Below are 12330 nucleotides of genomic sequence, written 5' to 3' on the forward strand. Positions count from 1 at the left end.
CATTATACAGATGTAATCTTGTGTTTTGAGAAAGTAGATCAGTTTAATACTAACATATAAATGAGTATGAATAATTTAGGTAAATTGCATATTAAATGATGTGTGGTCTGTCGCGCATTTGAATTTGACAATTTACAGCGTGTCCCACAAAATGTGTAAATATATATCATTTTTTGAAAACTCTCAAAACCTAACTTACTTAAACTGCAATGAAAATCGGTGGTCAGCTAGCTAGAAGGCTGTCTTTAGTGACAAACTGTACCGTTATTTTCCAGTCCATTTAAAATGTTGAGCTTTGAGGTGATTCTGCAGCTCAGTTGGTAGAGCATAGGCGCTTGTAACGCCAGGGTAGTGGGTTCGATTCCGGGACCACATACGTAGAATGTACACACATGACTATGGAAGTCGCTTTGGATAAAGCGTCTGCTAAATAGCATATATTATTATATTATATTATATATATTAATCCTCCAACCGCTTGTCCTAAGTTACGGGGTGTCCGATGTTGGGGAAAATAGCTAGCTAGCTAGTTGACTGTTGTGTCTAGCCAAAAAAGGACTCGTTGTGAAGTTGGATCATCTCATCCTTTGAGGCTTTAAAAGTGATCCCACACTATGATTTTTTGAACATTCAAAGCAACTGGAAATTTCATGGCGAGGCATCGTTGTAATAGCTTGTTACATAGCTTCTGAGTGATAGGATGCAGGCCCACGGGCACCACCACCAATCCCAGCCTACACCACTGCACCCGCCAGTCGTTACTATGACTTAGCATAGCCAAGTCAGCAAATGACCGTTTCTAAACATAAATCTGATTTAGTCACTTTGTAACTTTCTGTCTGAACAGTCAGTATTCCAAAACAGATATGAAAGAAAAAAAAACTAATTGAAGCATTAAGGCCTGCAGTGTGAACAAGACAAGTCTTGATGATGTGCCCAGCGGCCATGTAGGTCTACTCAGCCAGGACAAACCACCGACAATGAACTCCTACCTTTTTGCAGGGTGTGGCAGGAGGGTGAAGATGGCCTTCAATAGGTCAGGAGAACATCACAAAACACACATGGAACACCAGTAGGTAGGCCACTGGAAACACAGACAGATACAACACTTAGGAAACCATCAAGCTGATATTCAGTGTCCTACAAGGTGTCAGATGACTATTCTGACCATTGATTAGGCCTATGTGTTACAAAAAAAACTCACCCTTCTCCAATGTGTTGCTGATAGTGACTGTGAAGAGCACACATTGGACAATTCTGAATTATTGACATGCAAACAGCTGTACAGCAGTACTCAACAGATGTTGGTAGCTGGAAGCTGCTAAACACAGCAAAGCAACATGTTACAGTCTGTCAGTGATTACTTCACACCTGTACTTACAGTAGCTCACTAACATACTGTCTTATCACAACATAGTTAGCTACATTCCGTAACGTTAATGGCCTTTAAATATATAGCTAGCTATTTGGTAGGCCAATGTAACAACAGTATAATTCGTTCACAAATGGAATTAGAAACAACAAAAAAAAAAACAGTACAATATGGTCACTAGTTAGATTTATAAAGACAATTATCACGAAAAAAAAAACCGCTTCCTGGTTAGCATGATGCTAGGTTTGGCTAGCAGGTTTAAAGAGCTGTTTGTGTTAGCTAGCTAGCATCGCCGACAAAAACATATCAGACAACAGTCATAATCCCCATACTTACATACACATAGCTCAAACACATAGGCGTAGTAGGACCACAGCACCACGGAGGTGATTATGAGGACTGGTATCCAGGAAAACACCCGGGCACAGCATCTCAGACCTCGGGAAAGAGCCATTGTCCATCTCCGACCAAACTGGCTCTACAATCATATTCTCAGCACTCCGCTCCATTCCAGTCCGCTCCACTCCACTGCACTCCATTCCACTCCGCTCTACTCCACTCCACTGCTTCCTTCCTCCTGCGCCTCCTCCTCCTTCTTCTTCTTCTATGGAAACGTGGCGGTCCGCAAACAATCGTTTAAATGCGTTCCCCACCCACTATGCTTGAATGTATGATCAGTCATTAGCTGCCCAATTCTGTACTACCATGAAAATAACATTCTAAACCAAATTAATCCTAACTTCTACCTCCCCCAAAACCCATTCAACTGTATCTATTATCATGCCTAAACACTCCCTTAGGATTGTTCAGCATGTCAACAGTAACATCTGTTACCCCCAAAATGTCTTCTGCCGTCTCCACAATAACCTTCAACCTGGCATTTCTGGTTTCCACAACCCAGTCGTATTGATAACCTTACCAATAAAAGCTATGAAGTCAACTTTATTCATTATCAAAGGTCCTTTGACGCCACACATTCATGAGCACCAGATTTCTGAACAGGCCTTGAAACCATGCCACAGGACCAGCCAAAACACCAGCTCTGACAGTAGATCCACTTACTACAGAGCAGCCATAAGATCCATCAGTCTGACAGTAGTTCTACCAATCTGTTTTACAGGCTCTGCGTATGATACATCATGACGGATCCTGTATCTCTGAGCCTCTCTTGCCTCTCTCTGAACCTGGCATCCACCAAATGCTGCTCTGTGTTCTCCTACAATTACAACACTCAAGAGGAGAAGTCATCGTTCACCATAATCATGTTCCCTCCGCACTTGGCTCATCTTTTCTTTCCTTTCATGCTGAGCAGCTACATATCCCATTCTTTGGTATTTAAAACACAGCAGTGGACATGGGACAAATTCTCAAACATTGAATCTAAGGATTCTTATGTGTACTTTCCCAGCAAGACTTCATCACTGAAAAGCTTTCACTTCTTCAACCCTCTTTCCAACTGATCAAAACCTTTTTTGGCCTCCAATCCCTCTGCCTGCCTTCACATTGCCTTTAATGTCATCTCTGTGGACACAGATATTGGGACAGCAGTGGCTCCTCTCCCACCATAATCCCCAGGGACATGGCTTTTCATCTTCTTTCCATTAAGCTTTTCCATGTTGAATCTTCTCTTGCTGAGCCTGGCTACCACACAATATTACATATCTACCATTTCCAATTAGCCAAGCTAATTTGACGCCACCTACTTCTTTATCTACTGCGTTAGTTAGTTGAGTGTAAATGAGGCTCTGGTCTCATCAAACACACTCTCACCACATCACCAATCCTGCTTCCTACCTTGGTCTATCTGTATGCTTTTTTCTTTACTAGACGCTCCACTGTTTTACGGTATCATGATCTCTCTTCTTCCTCGTCTTTCTATATCATGATCTCTCTTCTTCCCACGTCTTTTTATATCATGATCTCTCTTCTTCCTGTGTCTTTCTATATCATGATCTCTCTTCTTCCTGTCTTTCTATATCATGATCTCTCTTCTTCCTGTGTCTTTCTGTATCATGATCTCTCTTCTTCCTGTGTCTTTCTATATCAAGTCTCTCTTCTTCCTGTGTCTTTCTATATCATGATCTCTCTTCTTCCTGTGTCTTTCTATATCATGATCTCTCTTCTTCCTGCGTCTTTCTGTATCATGATCTTCCTGTGTCTTTCTATATCATGATCTCTCTTCTTCCTGTCTTTCTATATCATGATCTCTCTTCTTCCTGTGTCTTTCTATATCATGATCCTCTCTTCTTCCTGTGTCTTTCTATATCATGATCTCTCTTCTTCCTGTGTCTTTCTATATCATGATCTCTCTTCTTCCTCGTCTTTCTATATCATGATCTCTCTTCTTCTTGTGTCTTTCTATCATGATCTCTCTTCTTCCTGTGTCTTTCCATACCCACCATCCCTTCTTCCTTGTCTTTCTTGACCCCTTGATCTCTCTCCCTCGTCCTACCATCATGATTCTCTTCTTCCTGTTCTTTCCAGTACAGCTGTTTCTTCTTCCTGCGTCTTTCTCTCCATTTCCTTCATTCCTGTCCTTTCTACATGATCTCTCTTCCATTCCCCGTCTTTCTATATCATGATCACCTTCTTCTCGTGAAAACAACGTCCATCAACTCTCCTACTTGTTGTCTTTCTAGGGACAATGCTGCCTTCTTCCATCTCTTTCCATCAGCCACAGCCTCTTCTTCTTAGAGGTTACCTGCGGAAGACACATTTCTGTTCCATACCATCAGGACACTGACCCATATTGTATCCCCCTTTCCCTTCTTCTTCTTTCTGGTTTCTAGCAGTGAGACTAAAACAACAACACAGATTTACACATTTACAAACTACAGTCAATAGCACAATAGAAAATCTATGTACAGTGTGCAAATGTAGATGAGTAGGGGTAAGGCAGTAAATAATACATAGAGGTGAAATTATTACAATTTAATTTAGGGGATAGGTTAAAGAAAGAGGGTAAAGTGATAATATGGGGATGAGGTAGTTAGTGTACAATTTACAGATGGGCTGTGTACAGGTACAGTGATCGGTAAGCAACTCTGACAACTGGTGTGCTTTAAAGATAGTGAGGGAAATACAAGTCTCCAGCTTCAGAGATTTTTGCAATTCGTGGCAGCAGAGAACTGGACGGAAAGGCGGCCGAAGGAGGAATTGGCTTTGGGGGTAACCAGTGAAATATACCGCAAGAGCGCATGCTACGGGTGGGTGTTGCTATGGTGACCAGTGAGCTGAGATAAGGCGGGGCTTTACCTAACAAAGACTTATAGATGACCTGGAGCCAGTGGATTTGGTGACGAATATGAAGCGAGGGCCAGCCAACGAGAGTGTACAGGTCGCAGTGGTGGGTAGTATATTGGGCTTTGGTGACAAAACGGATGGCAATATGATAGATTACATCCAATTTGCTGAGTAGAGTGTTGGAGGCTATTTTGTAAATAAAATTGCCGAAGTCAAGGATCAGTAGGATCGTCAGTTTTATGAGGTATGTTTGGCAGCAGGAGTGAAGGAGGCTTTGTTGCGAAAAAGGCCGATTCCAGATTTAATTTTGGATTGGAGATGCTTAATGTGAGTCTGGAAGGAGAGTTTATAGTTTAACCAGACACCTAGATATTTGTAGTTGTCCACATATTCTAGGTCAGAACCGCCCAGAGTAGTGATGCTAGTCAAGGGATTGTGCGGGCAGCAATCAGTTGAAGAGCATGCACTTGGGTTTTACTAACATTTAAACTCAGTTGGAGGCCACGGAAGGAGTGTTGTATGGCATTGAAGCTCGTTTGGAGGTTTGTTAGCAGTGTCCAATGAAGGGCCAGATGTATACAGAATGGAGTTGTCTGTGTAGAGGTGGATCAGAGAATCACCAGCAGCAAGAGCGACATCATTGATATATACAGAGAAAAGAGTCGTCCCGAGAATTGAACCCTGTGGCATCCCCATAGAGACTGCCTGAGGTCTGGACAGCATGCCCTCCGATTTGACACACTGAACTCTGTCTGAGAAGTAGTTGGTCAACCAGGCGAGGCAGTCATTAGAAAAACCAAGGCTATTGAGTCTGCCGATAAGAATGTGGTGATTGACAGAGTTGAAAGCCTTGGCCAGGTCAATGAAGATGGCTGCACAGTACTGTCTTTTATCGATGGCGGCTATGATATTGTTTAGGATCTTGAGCGTGGCTGAGGTGCACCCATGACCAGCTCGGAAACCTGATTGCATAGTGGAGAAGGTACAGTGGGATTAAATGGTTAGTGAACTGTTTGTTAACATGACTTTCAAAGATTTTAGAAATTCAGGTTAGATAGATATAGATCTATAACAGTTTGGGTCTAGAGTGTTACCCCCTTTGAAGAGGGGCATGGCCGCGGCAGCTTTGCGGCAATCTTGGATAGTAAGACAGAACTCTGCCCAGGCTCTCTCTGCAGTATATTGGGAGCTCCGGTGGCTGGAAATGGAGAAGCTGCTCCCTGCGGACCTGGCATCCTTTCCTCCCTCCTCTCTACATTTTCCTCCTCTGTCTCTGCTGCTAAAGCCATTTTCTACCTCTAAATTCAAGCATCTGCCTCTAACCCTAGGAAGCTCTTTGCCACCTTCTCCTCCTCCTGAATCCTCCTCCCCTCCCCCCCCCCTCCTCCCCTCTCTGCAGATGACTTGATCTTCACTTTGAGAAGGTCGGCGACATCGATCCTCGTTTGCTAAATTAAGCGAGTAGTTCCACCAATCTGCCTTGCAGCCTCTGCATAAGAGACAATGAGTGCTTTTATTTGGGCCTCTCTGGCCTCTTGGCCTCAACCACTATGCCCCCTCCACATTTAATTTTTATATCACCTATGGACATAGATAGTGGAACCCAAGAAATGACCCCCTTCAGCAACCGAAGCTCCTGTGACATGGCTTGTTGTTTTCTTCACGACACTACACACGACTACTACACTACACTACACTACACGCGACTACACTACACTACACCGACTACAGTACACTACACACGACTACAGTACACTACAGTACACTACAGTACACTATACAACACGACACTACACTACACGACACTACACTACAGTATCACGACTACTACACTACACTACACTACACAACACTACACTACACTACACTACACTACAGTATACTGACTACTACACGACACGACACTACACTACACTACACTACACATGACTACAGTACACTACAGTGCACTACACTACACTACACTACACACCGACTACAGTACACTACAGACTACAGTACACCACACACAGACTACACTATACGACACTACACTACACACGACTACAGTACACTACACTACCACACGACTACTACACTACACTACACTACACACTGACTACAGTACACTACACACCGACTACAGTACACTACACCACGACTACAGTACACTACACACGACTACAGTACACTACACACGACTACACTATACGACACTACACTACACACGACTACAGTACACTACACACGACTACAGTACACTACACACGACTACTACACTACACACGACTACAGTACACTACACTACACACGACTACTACACTACACACGACTACAGTACACTACACCACGACTACTACACTACACTACACTACACACGACTACAGTACACTACACCACGACTACAGTTACACTACACATGACTACAGTACACGACACTACGACTACAGTACACTACACCACGACATACTACACTACACTACACTACACACGACTACAGTACACTACACCGACTACACTACACGACTACAGTACACTACACCGACTACAGTACACTACCTACACACGACTACAGTACACTACACACGACTACTACACTACACTACACACGATCCGCTACACTACACGACTACAGTACACTACACCACCGACTACTGCTACCGTACAGTACACTACACACGACTACAGTACACTACACACGACTACTACACTACACTACACACGACTACAGTACACTACCCGACTACTACACTACACTACCACGAACTACAGTACACCACACAACTACTACACTACACTACACCACGACTACTACACTACACTACACGACTACTACACTACACTACACACGACTACTACAGCCTGGTTCCTCTCTAGGTTTCTTCCTAGGTTTTGGCCTTTCTAGGGAGTTTTTCTAACCACCGTGCTTCTACACCTGCATTGCTTGCTGTTTGGGGTTTTAGGCTGGGTTTCTGTACAGCACTTGAGATATCAGCTGATGTACGAAGGGCTATATAAATAAATTTGATTTGAAATTTGATTTAATTTTCTATCAAATGACTAATTACTACTAATTATATGCATATGCTTTGGGCCTGAGTAGCAGGCAGTTTACTTTGGGCATGCTTTTTAATCTGGATGTGAAAATACTGCCCCCTATCCCAGAGAGATTTTAAAGGTCCCTAAAGCACACACCTCCCTGTGTCGCTCATCTTTTCAGCTCGCTGCAGCTAGCGACTGGAACGAGCTGCAACCAACCTCAAACTGGACCCTCCATTCAGAGACTCAATCATGGACACTCTCACTGACAGTTGGCTGCTTTGTGTGATGTATTGTTGTCTCTACCTTCTTGTCCTTTGTGCTGCTGTCTGTGATGTAGTATTTGTCTCTACCTTCTTGTCCTTTGTGCTGTTGTCTGTGATGTTGTCTACCTCTTGTCCTTTGTGCTGTTGTCTGTGATGTATTGTTAATCTGCCTTCTTGCCCTTTGTGCTGTTGTCTGTGATGTATTGTTGTCTCTACCTTCTTGTCCTTTGTGCTGTTGTCTGTGATGTGTTATCTCTACCTTCTTGTCCTTTGTGCTGTTGTCTGTGATGTATTGTTGTCTCTACCTTCTTGTCCTTTGTTGTTGTCTGTGATGTATTATTGTCTCTACCTTCTTGCCCTTTGTGCTGTTGTCTGTGATGTATTGTTGTCTACCTTCTTGTCCTTTGTGCTGTTGTCTGTGATGTATTGTTGTCTCTACCTTCTTGTCCTTTGTGCTGTTGTCTGTGATGTATTGTTGTCTCTACCTTCTTGTCTACTGTGCATTTGTGCTGTGATGTATTGTCTGTGATGCCCTTTGTGCTGTTGTCTCTACCTTCTTGCCCTTGTGCTGTTGTCTGTGATGTATTGTTGTCTCTACCTTCTTGTCCTTTGTGCTGTTGTCTGTGATGTATTGTTGTCTCTACCTTCTTGTCCTTTGTGCTGTTGTCTGTGATGTATTGTCTCTACCTTCTTGTCCTTTGTGCTGTTGTCTGTGATGTGGTTGTTGTCTCTCCTTCTTGTCCTTTGTGCTGTTGTCTGTGACCTTCTTGTCCTTTGTGCTGTTGTCTCTACCTTCTTGTCCTTTGTGCTGTTGTCTGTGGTGTATTGTTGTCTACCTTCTTGTCCTTTGTGCTGTTGTCTGTGATGTATTGTTGTCTCTACCTTCTTGTCCTTTGTGCTGTTGTCTGTGATGTATTGTTGTCTACCTTCTTGTCCTTTGTGCTGTTGTCTGTGATGTATTGTTGTCTACCTTCTTGTCCTTGTGCTGTTGTCTGTGATGTATTGTTGTCTACCTTCTTGTCCTTTGTGCTGTTGTCTGTGATGTATTGTTGTCTCTACCTTCTTGTCCTTTGTGCTGTTGTCTGTGATGTATTGTTGTCTACCTTCTTGTCAGCTGTGCTGTTGTCTGTGATGTATTGTTGTCTCTACCTTCTTGTCCTTTGTGCTGTTGTCTGTGATGTATTGTTGTCTCTACCTTCTTGTCCTTTGTGCTGTTGTCTGTGATGTATTGTTGTCTCTACCTTCTTGTCCTTTGTGCTGTTGTCTTGTGATGTATTGTTATCTCTACCTTCTTGTCCTTTGTGCTGTTGTCTGTGATGTATTGTTGTCTCTTCCTTCTTGCCCTTTGTGCTGTTGTCTGTCCCATAATGTTTGTACCCTATTTTGTGCTGCTACCAAGTTGTGTTGCTACCGTGTTGTTGTCATGTTATGTTGCTACTATGTTGTTGTCATGTTGTGTTGCTACTATGTTGTTGTCATGTTGTGTTGCTACCGTGTTGTTGTCATGTTGTGTTGCTACCATAGTATGGTGTGATGTGTTGCTGTCATGTTATGTTGTGTTGTCTTAGGTCTCTCTTTATGTATTGTTGCGTTGTCTCTCATATCATGATGTGTGTTTTGTCAGGGGCCTTTTAACTTTTGCTAGGGTGTCATTGTAAATAAGAATCTGTTCTTAACTGACTTAAGTAGTTAATAAAGGTTCAATATTTAAAAACTTAAAAAATGTGTTTGACATCTAGCTCTCTGTTCTGTTCATATGTTACTGTTGGACAGCTAGGGCTCTGCTCTGTTCATATGTTACTGTACACTGCACCGACTACACTGCACTAGACTATCATGCACTGTTGGACACTACTCTGCTCTGTTCACTATAATACACTCTGTTGGACAGCTGAGGCTCTGCTCTGTTCATATGTTACTGTTGGACAGCTAGGTCTCTGCTCTGTTCATATGTTACTGTTGGACAGCTAGAGGCTCTGTCTGTTCTGTTCATGTGTTACTGTTGGACAGCTAGGGCTCTGTTCTGTTCATATGTTACTGTTGGACAGCTAGAGGCTCTGTTCTGTTCTGTTCATATGTTACTGTTGGACAGCTAGGAGCCTGTTCTGTTCATATATTACTGTTGGACAGCTGGGCTCTGTTCATAATTTCTGTTCATATATTGCTGTTGGACAGCTAGGGCTCTGTTCTGTTCATATGTTACTGTTGGACAGCTAGGGCTCTGTTCTGTTCTGTTCATATGTTACTGTTGGACAGCTAGGGCTCTGTTCTGTTCATATGTTACATGTTACTGTTGGACATCTAGCTCTCTGTTCTGTTCATATGTTACATGTTACTGTTGGACAGCTAGGGCTCTGCTCTGTTCTGTTCATATGTTACATGTTACTGTTGGACAGCTAGGGCTCTGCTCTGTTCTGTTCATATGTTACTGTTGGACAGCTAGGGCTCTGTTCTGTTCTGTTCTGTTCTGTTCACATGTTACTGTTGGACAGCTAGGGCTCTGTTCTGTTCTGTTCATATGTTACTGTTGGACAGCTAGGGCTCTGCTCTGTTCTGTTCATATGTTACTGTTGGACAGCTAGGGCTCTGCTCTGTTCTGTTCATATGTTACTGTTGGACAGCTAGGGCTCTGTTCTGTTCTGTTCGTATGTTACTGTTGGACAACTAGGGCTCTGTTCTGTTCTGTTCATATGTTACATGTTACTGTTGGACATCTAGCTCTCTGTTCTGTTCATATGTTACATGTTACTGTTGGACAGCTAGGGCTCTGCTCTGTTCTGTTCATATGTTGCTGTTGGACAGCTAGGGCTCTGCTCTGTTCTGTTCATATGTTACAAGTTACTGTTGGACAGCTAGGGCTCTGCTCTGTTCTGTTCATATGTTACTGTTGGACAGCTAGGGCTCTGTTCTGTTCATATGTTACAAGTTACTGTTGGACAGCTAGGGCTCTGCTCTGTTCTGTTCATATGTTACTGTTGGACAGCTAGGGCTCTGTTCTGTTCATATGTTACATGTTACTGTTGGACAGCTAGGGCTCTGTTCTGTTCTGTTCATATGTTACTGTTGGACAGCTAGGGCTCTGTTCTGTTCTGTTCATATGTTACTATGTTGGACAGCTAGGGCTCTGTTCTGTTCTGTTCATATGTTACTGTTGGACAGCTAGGGCTCTGCTCTGTTCTGTTCATATGTTACTGTTGGACAGCTAGGGCTCTGTTCTGTTCATATGTTACTGTTGGACAGCTAGGGCTCTGCTCTGTTCTGTTCATATGTTACTGTTGGACAGCTAGGGCTCTGCTCTGTTCTGTTCATATGTTACTGTTGGACAGCTAGGGCTCTGCTCTGTTCTGTTCATATGTTACTGTTGGACAGCTAGGGCTCTGCTCTGTTCTGTTCATATGTTACTGTTGGACAGCTAGGGCTCTGCTCTGACCTGTTCATATGTTACTGTTGGATAGCTAGGGCTCTGTTCTGTTCTGTTCATATGTTACTGTTGGACAGCTAGGGCTCTGTTCTGTTCTGTTCATATGTTACTGTTGGACAGCTAGGGCTCTGTTCTGTTCATATGTTACTGTTGGACAACTAGGGCTCTGTTCTGTTCTGCTCTGTTCATATGTTACTGTTGGACAGCTAGGGCTCTGCTCTGTTCATATGTTACTGTTGGACAACTAGGGCTCTGTTCTGTTCTGTTCATGTATTACTGTTGGACAGCTAGGGCTCTGTTCTGTTCATATGTTACTGTTAGACAGCTAGAGGCTCTGCTCTGTTCATATGTTACTGTTGGACAGCTAGGGCTCTGCTCTGTTCTGCTCTGTTCTGTTCTGTTCTGTTCATATGTTACTGTTGGACAGCTAGGGCTCTGCTCTGCTGTTCATATGTTACTGTTGGACAGCTAGGGCTCTGTTCTGTTCATATGTTACTTTTGGACAGCTAGGGCTCTGTTCTGTTCTGTTCATATGTTACTGTTGGACAGCTAGGGCTCTGTTCTGTTCTGTTTCATATGTTACTGTTGGACAGCTAGGGCTCTGTTCTGTTCTGTTCATATGTTACTGTTGGACAGCTAGGGCTCTGCTCTGTTCTGTTCATGTGTTACTGTTGGACAGCTAGGGTCTATTCTGTTCATATGTTACTGTTGGACAGCTAGGGCTCTGCTCTGTTCTGTTCATATGTTACTGTTGGACAGCTGAGGGCTCTGTTCTGTTCTGTTCATATGTAGTACTGTTGGACAGCTAGGGCTCTGCTCTGTTCTGTTCATATGTTACTGTTGGACAGCTAGGGCTCTGTTCTGTTCTGTTCATATGTTACTGTTGGACAACTAGGGCTCTGTTCTGTTCTGCTCTGTTCATATGTTACTGTTGGACAGCTAGGGCTCTGCTCTGTTCATATGTTACTGTTGGACAACTAGGGCTCTGTTCTGTTCTGTTCATGTATTAC

At 43.3% G+C, this 12330-nt stretch overlaps 2 long non-coding RNA genes across 6 annotated transcripts; both read right to left on the reverse strand.

The window, feature by feature from the left end:
- Window positions 1-1037: 1037 nt before the first annotated feature.
- Window positions 1038-1956, reverse strand: LOC127922808 (uncharacterized). Its single transcript, XR_008112401.1, has 3 exons — window positions 1709-1956; window positions 1205-1231; window positions 1038-1084 (listed from the first exon to the last, which is right to left on the reverse strand). It is a non-coding gene; the product is annotated as an uncharacterized LOC127922808 (long non-coding RNA).
- Window positions 1957-8254: 6298 nt separating this feature from the next.
- On the reverse strand, window positions 8255-9234 carry LOC127922807 (uncharacterized). Of its 5 annotated transcripts, XR_008112399.1 has the most exons (6): window positions 9188-9234; window positions 9049-9140; window positions 8913-9002; window positions 8736-8869; window positions 8498-8543; window positions 8261-8384 (listed from the first exon to the last, which is right to left on the reverse strand). It is a non-coding gene; the product is annotated as an uncharacterized LOC127922807 (long non-coding RNA). The 5 variants fall into 5 exon arrangements; XR_008112400.1 differs by lacking the exon at window positions 9188-9234 and having other exon boundaries at window positions 9095-9152; XR_008112396.1 differs by lacking the exon at window positions 9188-9234 and having other exon boundaries at window positions 9049-9146.
- Between the last annotated feature and the right edge of the window lie 3096 nt (window positions 9235-12330).

The sequence above is a fragment of the Oncorhynchus keta genome, unplaced genomic scaffold (assembly GCF_023373465.1).
Source record: "Oncorhynchus keta strain PuntledgeMale-10-30-2019 unplaced genomic scaffold, Oket_V2 Un_contig_27199_pilon_pilon, whole genome shotgun sequence".
NCBI lineage: Eukaryota > Metazoa > Chordata > Actinopteri > Salmoniformes > Salmonidae > Oncorhynchus > Oncorhynchus keta.